At 42.0% G+C, this 19,312-nt stretch overlaps 1 protein-coding gene across 1 annotated transcript in view; it reads left to right on the forward strand.

Moving 5' to 3' along the window:
* Window positions 1-14,386: 14,386 nt before the first annotated feature.
* Window positions 14,387-19,312, forward strand: part of PASD1 (PAS domain containing repressor 1) — a 214,887-nt gene continuing 209,961 nt past the window's right edge. The window contains exon 1 of the mRNA XM_068251045.1: window positions 14,387-14,495. The gene's annotated coding sequence lies outside the window, so the exon portion shown is untranslated. The remainder of the gene's footprint in view (window positions 14,496-19,312) is intronic.

The raw sequence follows: 19,312 nt of genomic DNA on the forward strand, positions 1-19,312 counted from the left end.
GATTTTTTGTCAGAAACTGATCTGCATGCTTGTTCAGGGTCTATGGCTACAAGTATTAAAGGCAGAGGATAAGCAGGACATCCAAGCAATGTGCTTTGTTTTAAAGGAAATAAATATGTCAGCCTCCATATGTTCCTAGTGGTCAGTTGCCTCTAAGCTTCTCTAAGGTGGACAGCCTGAGCCCACATGATATTGTTACAGTACATTTAACCCTATACACTCCCTTTATAGACTGACATAAGACACTTTTTAGCAGTGCAGGAGAAAGCAGCTAGAAAGGAACACATCCTACTTACTGCTTTCCTCTGTACAGGAGACAAAAATATCTATAACATCCAGCAGTAATGCAAGATGGGAGGAGGCATCCCAATAGTGATACAATACAGTATGTGATGAGTGAAAGTAAGTGATATGAACAGTCTTACTTCGTGATAAGAGGTTACAACACCAATAAAAAGACAATGGCCTCAATTCTGGTAGGGTTATCAAACAAATTACCTCATGTGAGGTGATTTACCTCATTTACCAATTCTGGTAGGTTTTAGTCATGTTTTACCTCATGAGGTAAATTATGAGGTAATCCATGAGGTAATTTACCAAAAATAGCTATTCTCATGGAAATTAGGGGGCATGTTAGCACATAATTTACCGATCAGTTTAAGACCTGCCTGTACCTGGAGGTAAAGTCAATTTGCATGCATTTTGCAATTTTTAGTGGAGTTCCTATTGCTGTTTTAGTGTCGTTCCTATTCAGGTTGTGTAATAGAAAAGAATTGTGGAAATAAAACTCCAAATATTTACTGTTTTTTTTTTTTTTTTTTTTAAATAAGGGACGTCTATAATTATACTTTTCATAGGTTGCTACATAATCAAATACACCTTCCTCCCTCAAAAAAAAAAAAAAAAATCTTCCAAACTTATGGCAGACAAATCCAAATCCTATCTTATGGAAGACAATAAAAGACTACTATTATTTATTTAATGCATGCTTACCACTGAAATACCTCATGTTTTACCTCACTTTATGCATTTACCTCATGTTTTACCCAGGGACGGATCTAGGGGGGGGCGAGCGGGTCTCTTGCCCCAAGCGCAGTTTTTTGAATTCTTAAAAAGGCGGCAAAATTTGGATGGGGAATGGCAGTTTAGGCGCCAAAACCTGGCCTTGCCCCAGGCGCAACTTGGGGCAACTTGGTCTAGATCCGTCCCTGGTTTTACCACATGTTTTACCTCATGTTCGGAAATGGAGGAAAATCTTTCAGAATTGCTATATAAAGAGGTAAATACCTCATGAGGTATTTTACCTTCAAAAAAATATTTACCTCACATAGCTACCAGAATTGAGGCCAATGCTTGTCACTGGACTTGCCCACTTCCTAAGGTCAATACGAGACAGTGTCTAAGCTATGTATCTTTGTTTCAGAGCGCCAAATAGGAATCATAGTTAAAGGGGCACTATGGCGAAAAATTTTAAAATTTAAAATATGAACAAACATAAATAAATGTGAAGTACGTTTTTTCCAGAGTAAAAAGAGCCATAAATTACTTTTCTCCTATGTTGCTGTCACTTACAGTAGGTAGTAGAAATCTGACAGAAGCGACAGGTTTTGGACTAGTTCATCTCTTCATGGGGGGATTCTCAGGGATTTATTTATTTTCAAAAGCACTTAGTGAATGGCAGTTGCTCTGTCCAACTGCCAAAAAACTGTGTAGCGAGCAGGAAAGCTGCCCAGCATCATTGTTTAAATCCTTTTAGGGAATATCTTTATAAAGAATAAAAGCCTTGCTGAGAATCCCCTATGAAGAGATGGACTAGTACAAAACCTGTCGCTTCTGTCAGATTTCTACTACCTACTGTAAGTGACAGCAACATAGGAGAAAAGTAATTTATGGCTTATTTTACTCTGGAAAAAACATACTTCTTATTTGTCTATGTTTGCAAATATTTTACATTTTAGAATATTTTGGCCATAGTGCCCCTTTAATTATTTTATGCAAGAAGTTAAAATAGGAACTTAAAATAATCCAATGCATTCACAGACATTTAGAAATACACACACACAAAATAAATAAAAAGTACTTCCTTTGTCTATGGAAAAAAAGAACAGTCACACAAAACAGGCACACCAGTCCAGTTATACTGTAGAATGGTTTGACCTAAATCTGGGGTCCTGAAACATACATCAAATCATAATTTGGATAATCTTCTGGGACTTAAAACTTAGATATTATTATTTATGGTGTGCTGATGACTTTTATCTACATAACATAGTCCCTTACAAAGAGAGCACATTTTGTCCCCAGTATTGCGGAAAGCTATGACAAGCTGGTAAGAGAAAGTTTTAAAGAGACACTGAAGTGAAAAAAAAATGATGATATAATGATTTGTATGTGTAGTATAGCTAAGAAATAAAACATTAGGAGCAGGGACATAAGTCTAATATTGTTTCCAGTACAGGAAGAGTTATGCAAAAGAGCCATTGAGCTCCACGACTTTCAAAGTCGCAGATAGCTCTGTCTTCTGAAGCTTGTTATTTCAACTGTCAGTCACTGTATTGTTTTTTCTTCTGCAGAGGACAGGTCAATAGTTCACTGACCTGCTCTGTAAAAACATTTAGAATGCTGAGTAGTGTGTAAACTGCAAATATTAGAGAATGATGCAATGTTATAAAAAAACACTATATAACTGAAAATAAAAATGTAAGAATATTTTCTTTGCTACTAATGTTCTAGTAATTATCCTTACTACACAACCATTTCAATATATCATAATTTTTGGGGGGGCTTCAGTGTCTCTTTAAGTAATCATCTTAGTTGTGAATTGAGCATGTGGAGGCTTCAGATCACCTTATTATATATGAAGGACAAGACAAAAAACATTAATATTGCACTTTTTTCCTGGCAGACTCAAAGTGCCTGAGCTGTAGCCACTCAGTAGGCAGTAGCAGTTTTAGGGAGTCCAGCAGTGGCATAACTACAATCCATGGGGTCCCCAGGGAATCTTTGATGCCCTTCCCTGAATGTTCACATGCCTTTCCTTGATGTCTTTCACTGCCTTGGGGCCCATCCCACAAGGGTCATTAAACAAGTGTGGCCATCATGATCTTCACACCCATAACAAGTATAGCCACAAAAACATCTGATCTGAAGTATAGCTCCCTGTATCAGAGGAAGGAAGGGTTAGTAATGGGGTCCCCCACAGCTCTGGGGCCCCTCTAGGATCACAGGGGCTGATCCCTTCTAGTTACACCACTGGAATTTAGCCGAAGGACTCCTTACTGAATAGGTGCTAGCTTGCTGAACAGGAAGAGGCAAGATTTGAACCCCGGTCTACCTGTGTCAGAGACAGAGCTCTTAACCATTACAAAGACTGAACGAAAATGTAGAAGGGATAGACCTGACCTAAAAACCTAACCTATTGTCCTACACTCTCCTATTCTTTACCTCTTATGCTAGCCCTTCTATTCTTAACCTCTCACACTAACCTTTCTGCAACTACACCTAACATTAATTTCACCGCCACTACACCTAACACTAACCTTACTGCTGCTATACCTAACACTAACCTCTGTGCCACTACACCTTACACTAATCTTACTGCTACTACACCTAACACTAACCGCTGTGCCACTACACCATACACTAACCTTACTGCTACTACACCTAACACTAACCTCTGTGCCACTACACCATACACTAACCTTACTGCTACTACACCTAACACTAACCTCTGTGCCACTACACCTAACACTAACATTACTGCTGCTATACCTAACACTAACCTCTGTGCCACTACACCTTACACTAACTTTACTGCTACTACACCTAACACTAACCTCTGTGCCACTACACCATACACTAACCTTACTGCTACTACACCTAACACTAACCTCTGTGCCACTACACCATACACTAACCTTACTGCTACTACACCTAACACTAACCTCTGTGCCACTACACCTAACACTAACCTCACTGGCACTACACCATACACTAACCTTATTGCTACTACACCTAACATTAACCTCTGTGCCACTACACCATATACTAACCTTACTGCTACTACACCTATCACTAACCTCTGTGCCACTACACCTTACACTAACCTTACTGCTACTACACCTAACACTAACCTCTGTGCCACTACACCTTACACTAACCTTACTGCTACTACACCTAACACTAACCTCTGTGCCACTACACCTTACACTAACCTTACTGCTACTACACCTAACACTAAACTCTGTGCCACTACACGTTACCACCATTACATCTAACACTCATCTCACTGCTACTACACCTTACACTAACCTTACTGCTACTATACCTAACACTAACCTCTGTGCCACTACACCTTACACTAACCTTACTGCTACTACACCTAACACTAACCTCTGTGCCACTACACCTTACACTAACCTTACTGCTACTACACCTAACACTAACCTCTGTGCCACTACACCATACACTAACCTTACTGCTACTACACCTAACACTAACCTCTGTGCCACTACACCTAACACTAACCTCACTGGCACTACACCATACACTAACCTTACTGCTACTACACCTAACATTAACCTCTGTACCACTACACCATACACTAACCTTACTGCTACTTGACCTAACACTAACCTCTGTCCCACTACACCTTACACTAACCTTACTGCTACTACACCTAACACTAACCTCTGTGCCACTACACCTTACACTAACCTTACTGCTACTACACCTAACACTAACCTCTGTGCCACTACACCTTACACTAACCTTACTGCTACTACACCTAACACTAACCTCTGTGCCACTACACGTTACCACCATTACATCTAACACTCATCTCACTGCCGCTACACCTAACACTAACCTTACTGCTACTACACCTAACATTAATTTCACCGCCACTACACCTCAAACTAACCTCACTGGCACTTCACCTAACACTAACCTTTCTGTTGTTATACCTAACACTAACCTCTGTGCCACTACACCTTACACTAACCTTACTGCTACTAAACCTTACACTAACCTCTGTGCCACTACACCTTACACTAACCTTACTGCTACTACACCTAACACTAATCTCTGTGCCACTACACGTTACCACCATTACATCTAACACTCATCTCACTGCCGCTACACCTAACACTAACCTTACTGCTACTACACCTAACACTAACCTCTGTGCCACTACACCTTACACTAACCTTACTGCTACTACACCTAACACTAACCTCTGTGCCACTACACCATACACTAACCTCACCACCATTACATCTAACACTAATCTCACTGCCGGTACACCTAACACTAGCCTCACTGCCGCTACACCTAACACTAGCCTCACTGCCGATTAACGTAACACTAGCCTCACTGCCGCTACACCTAACACTAGCCTCACTGCCACTACACCAAAAATAGCCTCACTGATGATACCCGTAACACTAGCCTCACTGCCGCTACACCTAACACTAGCCTCACTGCCCCTACACCTAACACTAGCCTCACTGCCACTACACCTAACACTAACCTCACTGCCATTACACGTAACACTAATCTCACTGCCACTACACCCAACTCTAGCCTCACTGCCGATACACGTAACACTAGCCTCACTGCTGCTAGACCTAACACTAGCCTCACTGCCACTACACCTAACACTAGCCTTACTGCCACTACACCTAACACTAACCTCACTGCCACTACACGTAACACTAACTCACTGCCACTACACGTAACACTAGCCTCACTGCCGCTACACGTAACACTAGCCTCACTGCCGCTACACCTAACATTAGCCTTACTGCCGCTACACTTAACACTAGCCTCACTGCCGATACACGTAACACTAGCCTCACTGCTGCTACACCTAACATTAGCCTTACTGCCGCTACACTTAACACAAGCCTCACTGCCGATACACGTAACACTAGCCTCACTGCCGATACACGTAACACTAGCCTCACTGCCGCTACACCTAACATTAGCCTTACTGCCGCTACACTTAACACTAGCCTCACTGCCGATACACGTAACACTAGCCTCACTGCTGCTACACCTAACATTAGCCTTACTGCCGCTACACTTAACACAAGCCTCACTGCCGATACACGTAACACTAGCCTCACTGCCGATACACCTAACACTAGCCTCACTGCCGCTACACCTAACACTAACCTCACTGCCACTACACGTAACACTAACTCACTGCCACTACACCTAACACTAATATACTCACATAGGTAGAGAAAGAGCAAGTGGTCTGAACCAAGCAGTTCCTGTCCTGTATAGGGGTGAACAAATACTCCTGCCTCCTGCAAATGCACAGACTAAGCTTATGCACTTCTCAGTCCACATACACAGGTGCCGAGAACTGCATGCAATAGAGATATCAGTTCCATATAAAAGCAATATGTTTTAGCAGATTAGCCTCGTGCAGGTTTCTCTCATCATGCCCACCCTTGAGCGTTAACCCATTTGCTTAGGAGAACAAGTATGCTATGTGACTTGGGAACGACCTGCAGGAAAAAAGACAATTGGATACTTACATAGGTAGAGAAAGAGCAAGTGCTCTGGACCAAGCAGCGACTGTCCTCCCACATCCTGCAAATGCACAGACTAAGCTGATGCAATTCTCAGCCCTTATACACAGGTGCTGAGAACTGAGAAGGAGCTGCGGCTCACTGAAAAAGAACAGAGCACAAAGTGAAGGAATTACAATTCACTTCCTAAAAAAAAGTTACAATAGAGCAGTGCTAGAGAAACAGAGTGTGGGAAATTCCTATTGTAACCAACTGAGCAATGGTAAGAGGGCAGTACATGATGTGAGAGTTCAGAGGTGTGGCAGAGAAAAGAACTACTGAATTGAAAGCCAAAACCGGATGGAGGTTGTTCTTGAAAAACTCTTGATTATTTATAGGAAAGCAATAAACTTTAAATAAATACATTAAAATTGTTTCAGGTTATATTGCATAAGCAGTACACCCAGATAAAACACAAGGCACTGAGTCAGATGCTTAGGGCTTGTTGGATACCCGGGGGCCTGGCTGCCACCTCCTCTGATGCGCCTTCCCTTTTCTGCCCTCACTAGAAAGGTCAGATGGCAAGCAGAAGAAGCCTATGATGGTACAATGCCTAAGGACCCAGTTCAATGTAAAATCAACTATACTGAAAATAACGTATTGAATAAAAGTGCTTAATTTTTACAATATCACTTTATAAATTATTTAGTCAGTGTTGGCCCATTGTAAAATCTGTTGTCACCCTGATTTACATCCTGCAATTAAACCCCGGGGGGTATACTCAGTGTTCCCGAAACCAGAAGAAAAATTACCTGGTCTCCCAGAATTCTCTGGGAGGAGAATTCTGCATAGCTTAACAACCTAGGATGTGACATTACTGGGAGGGAAGGGAAACATACCAATATACAGCAGTATATAGATATAGGAAGTGTAAAAGCGGGTATCCTTAATATTTTACTACTTTCTACTATATGTCACTACAGTGCCTCTTTAATTCTTCTCTGCCAGTAGGACACAATAAGGATATGCTGGGGAATTTCTGTTTCAACCCTTGCAGAGGATGAATAGCTTGCAATAAGTAGTTACTAAATAAAGAAACTGGAACATAGTTCAGAATAAATTTGCAATGTGTGAGCATACAGATGTTGTGTATTTGCTATGGTGTCCACGTGGACTCCAGTATAGGTACAGCACCAAGATTATTGAAGGGTAGACCAGAGATGTTTAACACATTAACAGAGGGTTTAAATTGTGGAATGGGATAAATGACTCCTTATGCAACATGATTGATTTGGCTTCATGATCTTCAGAAACCTGCTGGATTTCATGTTTGCTTGCACTAACTCACTGGCTCCAGCCTGCTGATCACCTTACACCTAACGGATAAACAGTAACCAGCACAACTGCCATCTTTGTGTTTACCATTTACCTGCATCAGTGTTTTACTTCAGCTTACATCTGGAAATATGCCTGAAGAAGGAGACTAGATCCCAGAAAGCTTGCATCATTTAACTTTTAACAGTTAGCCATTAAAAGGTATTACTTTTACAAGACTTTGTTTTTTTTCTACCTACACCAGATACGGGAAAACTGTTGCTTGATGAAATATAAAAATATTTGTATTATTCCAAAAACGTTGGAAGCTGAATGTGGACATTGAGGCCCATTTTACACTAGGCCTCTTTATTTGTGTTGTGTTATCCTTTCTGCATACAAAGTAAGGGAATAGCACAGAAAGTCTATGGGGCCCAGTGCACTTACCCCCTCGCGTCGCGCCAGAAGATCCCGTCCCACCGCAAAGTCAACAGCATGTTACCATGAGATTTCTGTGGCGACGCAGCAACGACAGAATGAAAGTCAATGGGCGACTCCAAAAAATTAAATTTGTTGGCGGCGGTGGTGCGACAAACATGCGCAGAACGACGCAAATACAACAGGGAATGCAGGGAATCCCAGTGACCCACATCCTGTCTATCAGGGAGTATGTCACTGAGAGAGGGATGGCGACGGGTTGTGATGGGTGTGCAGGGATATGCATATGACCCTGTCGGCACATTTGCCTCAAGGTCATATGAATTTAGATAGTGGCGCTGCGGTGCAATACGATGGAGGGGTGGCGCAAGGCACCACAACGCTTGCCTCAGATGTAAAACCGGCCTCAATAGTTTGTAGTGGCAACAGCAGTGACTGACATCCAAGGCTATATGTAACTCAACAGGATAACGCCCTACAATAAAACCAGCAACCTTTTTAATTGTATCTGCATCTTTAAGCTTGTGCTGAATGCTTAAAGCAAATGGGAACCTGAAAAAAACAAAAACACATACTTACCTAAATAAACGGAAGGCTCTGGGTCCTATAGAGCCTTCCCGCACCTCTCACGGTCTCCTCGTTGCAGCTCTGGCTCCCCGTTTGAATCCCCCACCGGAGGAGGCTTCTGAAGTCTACGGGAACCTTAGTGCTCTCGAAGACGGGTGGTTCTGTACTGTGCATTTTATTGCATAGCTGCTGTATTTATATATTAAAATGTAGCTAGTGATCACTTCTCAGCTCTTTCTGCTTGTCAGCTCAGTACAGCTCAGTTTCTGCAGTTTGCTATTCTTTACTAAATGTATCTGACAAAGGAATGTAAACAAAAGATTATGTTATCACCTCTTTGGATGCGGCCAGAACCTGTCCACTGAAGCAAGGATCTTACCACTGAAGAACAAAGTGCAGTGTTTAACTGTTACAGTATTGTTCTGTTACAATTTTTTTGTAGTAGAATGCTGTTAATAGTCTTTTAGAGCAAAAGAGGAAATTCTGAGTTTCATACCACTTTAAGGTCATAATAAGTTTATAGTGTACAGCAGGACTTATTCATTCTATTCTAATAACGTAGTACATGAGAAGCTGCCAGTCAAACCAACAGATGGAACTTGAAACAAATATTTTCCCAATAAGTGGAAGTTGAAAATAATTGGGGAAATTGTATTTGTAGTACTTACAGGGAATCTGATGTGAGAAGGATATGGAGGCTGACTTATTTATTTCCTTTTAAACATTGCAAATTGCCTGGCTGTTCTGCTAATACTCTGCCTCTATAGCCATAGACTGTGAACAAGTATTCAGATGAGATTTTCTGACCCGAGTCTGACCCGATTAGTCGCCTGCTTCTTGCTGGTGTGTAATTCAGACACTACTGCAGCCAAAGAGATCATCAGGACAGCCAAGCAACTGGTATTGTTTAAAAGGAAATAAAATGGCAGCTTCCATATACCTCTCAGTAAAGGTTCCTTTTAACATAAGAGGCAAGTAAGACAAATAAATAAATAAATAAATAAATAAATAAAACAAAAAAACCCTATTTGAAAATTCATTGGCAAGGTTGTCAAGAGAAAATCTGAGGGCCGTATGAAAGCATATAATTGAATAATTTCAAGGTCACTGGCAGTGGATGCACTCACTTTAGAGAAATGTCTGATAGCATTTGGTAGCAGAAAGGTGTGCATCATGGGAAATTCTGTTACACAATTGTTGGCGTCATTGTCACTACTATATGGAATAAGATGTAGAATTCTTCCACACAACACACTCTGATTGCTTAGTTGTCTTGGTTATTCAGTACAAACATGGTAATTTTTAAAACTGCTTTAAAGAACAAGAAAACCTACATCCTTTAGCAGTAGAGTTTTATTTCTAATGCTTTGAATGTTTGTTTGTTTGTTTTTTCCGTTTAAGTTACAAGACAAATAACATTTATATTGTGTTTTTTTCCTGGCAGACTCAATGCACTCAAGATGCAGCCACTAGGACACGCTCAGTAGGCAGTAGCCAGTGTTAGGGAGTCTAGCCCAAGGACTCTTTACTGAGCCCAGGTTGCCTATGTCAGAGGCAGAGCCCTCTGTGGTATGTTTTTTTTTGTTGTTGTTCTTTTTAGTGTCTAATTAAAGCTTGTGAAAAAAATTGTACAGCTTTTAGACCCTAAATCTGGAAATAATCATAATGCCAGGGAGGTTAAGGGAGTTCTCCAACACAGGTTGATGGATTGGGTACTCAATAGGAATAATAGTATGCTAGTACAGGTTGAGCAAGGGTGAAACCTGAAACATCTGTCTCTTGTTCAACTACATCTGTTACTTCTATTACACAATACATTGTGTCTTTTAGAAGATTTTGCTATTAAGAGATTCTAGCTATAATTGGTACATATTTTTTTTCATTATATTTTTGAAAAGCTTGCTCAAGGTTAATCATTTTTTTAAATATTGATTGTGCAGCGTGGGGATAATGACATCAAATGGCATCTATGTATACATTGTAGGGGTCTCTAATATGACAAAAAAAAAATACTTTGATAGTGCTACTGATAAATACTCTTAAAGGGAACCTTAACTGAGAGGGATATGGATGTTTCCTTTTAAACAATACCAGTTGCTGGTCAGTCCTGCTGATCTCTTTGGCTGCAGTAAAGAGTGAATCACACACCTGAAACAAGCATGCAGCTGATCCAGTCTGACTTCAGTCAGAGCACCTGATCTGCATGCTTGTTGAGGGGCTGTGGCTAAAAGTATTAGAGACACAGGATCAGCAGGAGAGTCAGGCAACTGGTATTATTTTAAAAGGAAAAATCCATATTCTTCTCAGTTTAGGTTCCCTTTAAGTGTCAGATAACTGCTGGCAAATGAGAGGTTAGTAGGGACATAGAGGTGGGAGCAGAAAGCAAATTCAAGATATGAGATTGCAAACATTGGACAGAGGATCTATCCATGCATACTCAGTAGCATAATGCAACTCATGCAAGGAGAACAAAACTGTACATGAGTCTATGGCAGAGTGCAGGTGCTGACTGTACTTGCACATGCACAGTATGGCCGTTACCATCCTTTTGCTGCTAAACTCGCCCTCTGCTGAAATCTGCATCACTTAATTCCAATATTTGGCTAGCCACCACTGACACCCAATTACCCACTGGGCACCACTATAGTCACTATTAATATTACGGAATATAAGGCGAGGATTTTAACAAAGCCTCGCCGAAGCCCAAACTACCTGCTTCGCAACGTGTTACCCCTTTCTACTCTCTGCACCTTCCTAGCAGAGCCGAGACAAGGTCCTCCAGCACCCAAGGGTGATACACCAAAGTGCACCCCTGCATCCCTCCCACCCCAGCTGTCACACACTGATTGCTATTAGACTAAGAGGCACCCCAGGACCCCCAACACTTCAATCTCTAGTTATCTGGCTTGCAGTCACTGCCATGTATCCCCTTTCCTTATTTCTCTCTGCTTCAAACACAGTAGGGGAATGATAGCTGAGTGAGTTATGCGCCCCCTCCTACACTGCGCCTTGAGGCTGGAGCCTCTCTCGCCTCTGCCTCTGTCCTGCCTCCTAGTGACACCGCTGTAATAAAAATATTCCATAATCTCAATATTTGTGGACAATTTCTGAAAAATAAAAAGTGAAGAGCACAGGAAAGAAATCATCTTTATACCTTTTCAATACTTTTACACATACAATTAATAAAAAACTGTGATAGTTATGCTACAAAATGAGAGTAGTACTTGCAGTCAATTTAGTTACCAAATAGCACATTCCATTGCTAAGATTTGTACATAAAACTTACAGGACAACTGTAACAAGAGAGAAATGGAGGCTGCCATATTTATTTACTTTTAAACAATACCAGTTACCTGGCTATCCTACTGATCCTCTACACTAGCTCTAATACTTTTAGCTCTAGACCATGAACAAGCATTCTGTATGCAGATCAGGTGTTTCTGACTTTATTGTCAAATCTGACAAGATTAGCCACATGCTTGTTTCTGGTGTCATTCAAACACTACTGCAGCCAAATAGATCAGTAAGGCTGTGAGGCAACTGGTATTGTTTAAAAGGAAATGACTATGGCAGCCTCCATATTCTTTTCACTTTAAGATACCGGCAAATAAGAAAGAAAGAGGGGCAAGGGGAATGGTTCCAAAAGGATAGTTGGGAATTGTGTAGACAGTTATGAAGCTCATATCTGCTGAACACTAATCCAAGGTTGAGACAAGGAGAAAAATGACCAGGCTAGAAAGAAATGCATGAGGCTCGCAACAAGGGGCAACAAGTGGGTGTTCGAGGATCCCAGCGCTGCATCCCCTCTGGTGAGGAGGTCAGGGGAAGCCTCTTTTCAGATACAGAGGCTTCCCCTTCCCGAGGTAAGTACCCCCTAGGGGCACTTTTTTTACCTTCAGGTACTCCTTAAAATACTTGTGTACACATCCTTATAAGAAGCACATGTTCCCAGATTTAAATGCACTCTAAATCAATTTTCTCCTATGTTCCTGTCACTTACAGTAGGCAATACAAATCTGACTGGTATAAAAGGTTTTGGTCCATCTCTTTATGGTGGACTCTGAATGCACTTAAAGGACAACTGAAGTGAGAAGAAGATAGAGGCTGCCATATATATGCATTTCTTTTTAAACAATTCCACTTACCTGGCAGCCCTGCTGGTCTACTTGGGCGCAGTAGAGTCTGAATAACACCAGAAACAAGCATGCAGCTAATCTTGTGAGATCTGACAATAATGTCAGAAACACCTAATCTGAATATGCTTTTTCAGTGTCTATGGCTAAAAGTATTAGAGGCAGAGGATCAGCAGGACAGCCAGGCAACTGGTATAGCTTAAAAGGAAATAAATAGGGCAGCGCCCATATCCCTCTCACTTCATTTGTCCTTTAATATACGGTAGTGGCTCAGTCCAACTGCAAATACAGCGTGCAAACGAGTAAAGAGGCCTTTGCTGGGAGTGCTTTTGTAGAATAAAGGAGGTACTGAGAATCTCCCATGAGGAGATGGACTTGTCCAAAAGCTGTCAGACCTGTCAGATGTTTACCGCCTGCTATAACTGACAGCAACATACATCCCAACTTTGAGGGACACTTTAAGACACAACCCTGTCACGCCTCTAACCACGCCCCTACACTCCTCACCATGCATACCACAAATAATTTAGAAGCCAAAGATATAGTTTTAAAGTCAATTAAACACATTTAAGTAGAAAAAATAGATATATTTACACAGATCTGTAGCTGAGTCCTGAAAGAGGGAGAAACGAGGAAGAAAGAGGGACAGATGGATTGGGTTACCAAAAGTGGACTGCCCCTTTAAAAGGGGAGCGCTGTGAGGTTTGGAAAAGTAATATATAGTACATTTGAATCTTGGAGTAACGTACTTCCTTTATGTATGTGTGCACATGTATTTTACATTTTTCCTGATAGTGGTCCTTTAAGTAAGCAGAGTAGGACTAGGTAGGGGGCAGTAGTGGAGGGCACAGGGCAGTATGTAGGTCAGCAGCACTGATAGATCCAGAGAGCTGTGCGGATGCTGGCCGGGGTGGACGGCGGGGAGTAGCAGGGAATGAACGCTCAGCATTAGCCAGCTCTCTCAGCTATGGAGCCGGTTGCTAATGATGTTGTTAGGCGCTGCTACTGGGTGACCTAGTTTCTGCAGAAGTTGTTGCTCTCTGTACTGCCTGCCTGTCTCTCCAGCAGCAGCAGCAGCAGCACACTCACTTCTCTCCCTTTCCCACTCCACATAGAGAGGAGGAGGAGCAGGGCAGGCTCATCACAGTTACACAAGCACCCGGCAGCAGTGTCCTATCCAAGTCTGCCGTGCTCTCCTGCTGCTGCCCCTGCCCTGTCCTGCACTTGGCACAGGTGATCAGGGCTTCCCCCTACACTGACTTGCTGCGGAGCACATCTCTGGGTGCCACCCCCTCCAGTGCTCTGGAATTACTCCGATCTCTGGCTGATCTCTGTGGCTTCTTCTTCTTCTTCGCTGGATACTTTTTGGGATACTGAATCATGATGACATGTAGAGATTTGGCTTTCTGGCTTCCTGGCTGTTGGATTTAATCATCAGTTCCGAGAAAAGGAGTCAGGATCAGCGGTGTCCCGGGGTCCTGGCATGGAACTGGCAGAAACTGAATACTTCTGCTAAACCAAGGTAGGCAAGCAAGGACTGGTGCTGCAGAGGCTGCTGGCATGGGCTGGCAGCAATTATGTGTACCCATAATTTAATGCTGAAAGTTGGGAGCAGTAGTAGAAATGATGAGTGTATATATACATATGATTGAACACATATGTGCAGTCTTAATTGCTGGAGAATTGGTCGTGTCATGACAAAACAAGCTGTGGAGATATCCCACAACAATGTCCAAAATGCTGAATATTTTCCAGGATGATGTGTGCAGTGCTTAGTAACTCTATTTACTTCACAACTGCTACAGTGAATACTATTTCCTCAGCTGAACAGTGCAAGAGTTGTCATTGCAAGTGATGAAGTTGTGCTAGAAAAGTTCTTGTAAATAGGGGCATGTAAAGTTCATTGGAAGTGTCCATACCAGTGACTGCTCTACTGTATATTAGCAGTTGAGACACTAAGGGGGTGCTGAGACTCCCCACCTTGTCCCAGCCCAGGAAGGCTAAGTCATTCATTATACTTAGACCAGGCTAGTACCTGATCTGCTTCACTCTCCTGCTATCCTTCCTGCTGACAGCTCCATGACCAGCTGATAAAGGAGGATAGGGAACTTGCAGCAATCTCCCCCAGGAAAGTCAGGAGGACAGAAGGAGAGACACACATGGGGCTGCATAAACCACAGGGGAGATGACAGTGAGCACTATGCTGCAAGTTGGAGACACTGCTTGTATGCATGCAGTGTGTGATGTGTGTATATGTATGGAGCATGCGTGTGCTGTGTGTATATGTATGAGCATGCGTGTGATGTGTGTATATGTATGGAGCATGCATGTGATGTGTGTATATGTATGGAGAGCATGCATATGATGTGTGTATATGTATGGAGCATGTGTGTGATGTGTGTATATGTATGGAGCATGCGTGTGCTGTGTGTATATGTATGGAGCGTGTGTGTGTGTACATGTATATGTATGGACTATGTGTATGTTTGGTCTATGCTTGTGGATCTAATGTGTATATACCGTGTGTGTGCGTGCCTGTGCATGTATGGTCTACATGTATCAATCTGATGTGTATATACTGTGTGTGTGTGGTGTGCATGGAGTATGTGTGTGTGTGTGCAATGTGGGTATATGTATGGACTGTGTGTTTGTGTTTTTTATATGGTGTGTGTTCATGCAAGTTTCTGGAGTGTCAGTGTGTGTATGTAATGGTGTATGTGTATGTATGGAGTATGTGAGTGTAGTGTGCATGGAGTATATGTATGTACTGTATGTGTGTGTGTAGTGTGCATGGAGTATGTGTGTGTGTGCAATGTGGGTATATGTATGGACTGTGTGTGTTTGTGTGTTATATGGTATGTGTTTATGTAAGTTTCTGAAGTGTCTGTGTGTACGTAATGGTGTATGTGTAAGAATGGAGTATGAGTGTGAAGTGTGCATGGAGTATGTTGTGTGGTATTTGTGTGTTTGTGGAGTGTGTGTGCAGGCGCATAACCACAAACCATGGGGCCAACCACTGAAAATTCCATTGGGCCACACTCTGCATGTCTGCCCCCCCCCATGTTGACTACCTCAACCACCCAATTACCATTTACTAGCAAGGGGCGCCCAATCCAACTCTCCACCCCCAATACTGAGTCCAGTGTAGCATCCATCCCCCGCCTCCGACAAGCATGGCTAGTAAACCACCTCTTTCCCAATAACAGTGGGTTTCCAGTATAACTATCCCAACTCTACCCTTTCATAGCAAATGTGTTCCCTTACCCCCCCCCCCTCCCCCCCCCACACACACACACCTCACCACCACACACTACACGAACATGCAGAGTATCGCAGTTCACCACCACCAAACTTCCACTATATGAACATGCAGAGCCTTACCTAGGAATGCAGCATAGTAAGCGCCTATACAGAAGAGGAGAGCAGATGAGAGTGCCCGGTGCTGGGCACTATATACAGTGCTGCTGAGCAGGGCCCTGTGTGGTGTTGTCAGCATTGATGCACTACACATGGTGTGCGACCCTCATGGAAATATGGACTATGGAAATATGAAACTCCATTGACCTTCATTGAAATGTGCAATACTCCTTAAAGGACCACTGTAGCAAAAAAAGAAAGCCGTTAAAATTTGACAGAACCGATAGGTTTTGGACTAGTCCATTTCCTCATGGGAGATTCTCAGGGTTTTCTTTGTTTTCAAAAATAGTTCCTGGACGGCATATTAACTGCCAAAATAGTAAGATACCAGACAGCCTCCCTTACTTGCACACTATTTTGGAAGTTAGACTTAGCAACTGACTATCAGGCAATACTTTTGAATACAAAGAAAAACCTGAGAATCCCCCATGAGGAGATGGATAGCCCAAACGTTGTTGGTTCTGGCTGATTTTAACGGCTTACTTTTTTCGATGTTGCGGTCCTTTCACCACCATTTAATTTTCCATAAGTACTTGAGGTGTGCAGCTGAGCTACTCTGATCTCAGCACCTTTTTATCTTCAGTGTGGTGGCCACAGGGTCCCTTCATTTGAATGAAATCATACCTGGGCCAAGATGCATGGATGATTGTAATGTTGCCTAATTATGTTATTTGGAGGGAGAGGGGCGTGTCACATTCCTTAATGTTATGTAAGGGGCATGGTGCCTAAATATGTGATGGGGATCATGCAGCCTAATTATGTTACTTGAGGTCATGCTGCTTACTAATGTTATCTGACATGCTAGCAAAGACCTAAAACTAGTGGAACAAATATTTACTACCACTAAAATTGGCACCTTTAGCTTTATTCATCTATAAAGCGATTTAAAAGAACTGATAAGCAGTTGTTTTATTGGTCATTGACTGATTGGACATGCTGATAATTATTGATCGCTAGTACATATGTTGTGCCCTGTATCAAGAGTCAAAACCTAGGAAGTTGTTTGGAACAGGGAAATTGGTCAGAAATACAATTAGACATTGATTTGCCTTCCTGATTACAATCAAGAAACAGCTGATTGCCGTAACGGCAGATTGCCTTATGTGTATTCTGTTTAATTATGTTATGTGGGGGCACTCAGTCTATGTTATTTGTTATGCGGGTGCTGTGTATTATATTCTGGTTGGTGTAATTTTAGCGTTGCTAGGTCTTTTTGTCTACTACTATTGCCATTAAATATGTTCATTTATTAAAGGACCACTCCAGTGAAAAAAGAAAGCAGTTACAATCTGACAGAACCGGCAAGTTTTGGATTAGTCCATCTCCTCATGGGGAATTCTCTGGGTTTTCTTTGATTTCAAAAGCATTTCCTGAATGCTAAGTCTAACTGCCAAAAGAGTGCGCAAGTGAGTAGTGAGGTTGGCTGGTATCTTACTGTTTTGGCAGTTAAACTGCCATTTAGGAAATTATTTTGAAAGCAAAAAAAAAGAGAAATCCCCCTTGAGGAGATGGACTAGTCCAAATCCTGTTGGTTCTGTCAGATTTTAACTGGAGTGGCCCTTAGGCCCCATTTACACTTAATCAGTTGCTCTCAGTTATAACGGAAAGGACAACTGGTTTTCAAAGTATTGCCCATGTTATCCAATGCCTCAGTTCACACTATATGCGTTTTAACTGAAAGATTTTTCATAATGCACTATTATGGAGAAGAGAAAAAATGCATACCAACTGATTAAGTGTCAATGGGGCCTTAATGTTACTACAATTATTGATTTGTTTAGTCTGGTGCGGGTGGAGGTCCATAGGGGAAGGAAGGGAGGTGACAGGCCATTAGTTATCGCACTGGGTGACACCAACCATAGTGACACCTCTGTATTATACTGCCTGGAAATGTCCCTGTGATCACTGATTCCATGCGTGTTTGGGAATTTTCCATAGGACAGTACACAAGCACTTGCCTTCCTTCATTTCATGTATTTTATCTTTTACTCTCTCTCTCCAGGGAGAACACACCTCCTTGTGGACTTTATTCCTGCATCCTGGCATTGATATCAATATTGCTTTAATTAGTAGAGCTGGTTAGAGTTTATTCCAAAACATATCTAAGTAAAAAGTAGATGGTGGTTAGATAGCTACGATTGATGTTGTGAAACAACGTTTGTTCCACTTGGCTTTATACCCGAGTTTAATTGCAGAGCCAACAAGTCAAATCACATAACCTGAAAACAGATTGTACACTGCAAATATTTCTTTTATGGTGTTACAGGGTGCGTCGCTCACTTTGAGTTACAGCAGAGTAAATCGAAATGATCTATCTATTATTTGCATGTCTGTCTGTCCTGGTGTGTAAATTTGGGTTTCCCATTAACCTGGCTCTCCTGTTTATGGTTACTTATTCGATTTTAGTTAGAGGTATATATAAGCAAATGTATTCTAGGCACATTTACAATAAACTGAAGTGAATAATTTGTTGGAGGTTAGTATTGATGGCTACTTACCTGACTATTGGACTGATCCTCTCTACCTTTTTTATGTCCTCTGAATCACTGGGGCAGTTTTGTTAATACCGATGCAAGCAGAATTGGAGCAATTGGGTGCAAAACAAGTGCAATTGTTCAAAGCAACCAATCAGAATCCATTTTACTGGGGCACCCGCTCCATTTTTGCACCCGCTCCATTTTTGCACCAGTTCTGCTCCAGTTTTCCTTGCAATGGCTTTTGATGGATTTTCTCCACTGACCCCAAATGAGCATTTATACCTGTTGTTTTGACTTCACTCTTGTTTGGCTTGTTTGAACAGACAGCAGTGGCAGCCTCCACATTTCTCTCACTTAAAATTTTGCTTAGGGCTCTTTCACATTAGGGCAGACTTTCTGCGTTAACGCAAACGGAAGCCGTTTGTGTTAACCAAGGTAAGATGAA

The sequence above is a fragment of the Hyperolius riggenbachi genome, chromosome 8 (assembly GCF_040937935.1).
Source record: "Hyperolius riggenbachi isolate aHypRig1 chromosome 8, aHypRig1.pri, whole genome shotgun sequence".
NCBI lineage: Eukaryota > Metazoa > Chordata > Amphibia > Anura > Hyperoliidae > Hyperolius > Hyperolius riggenbachi.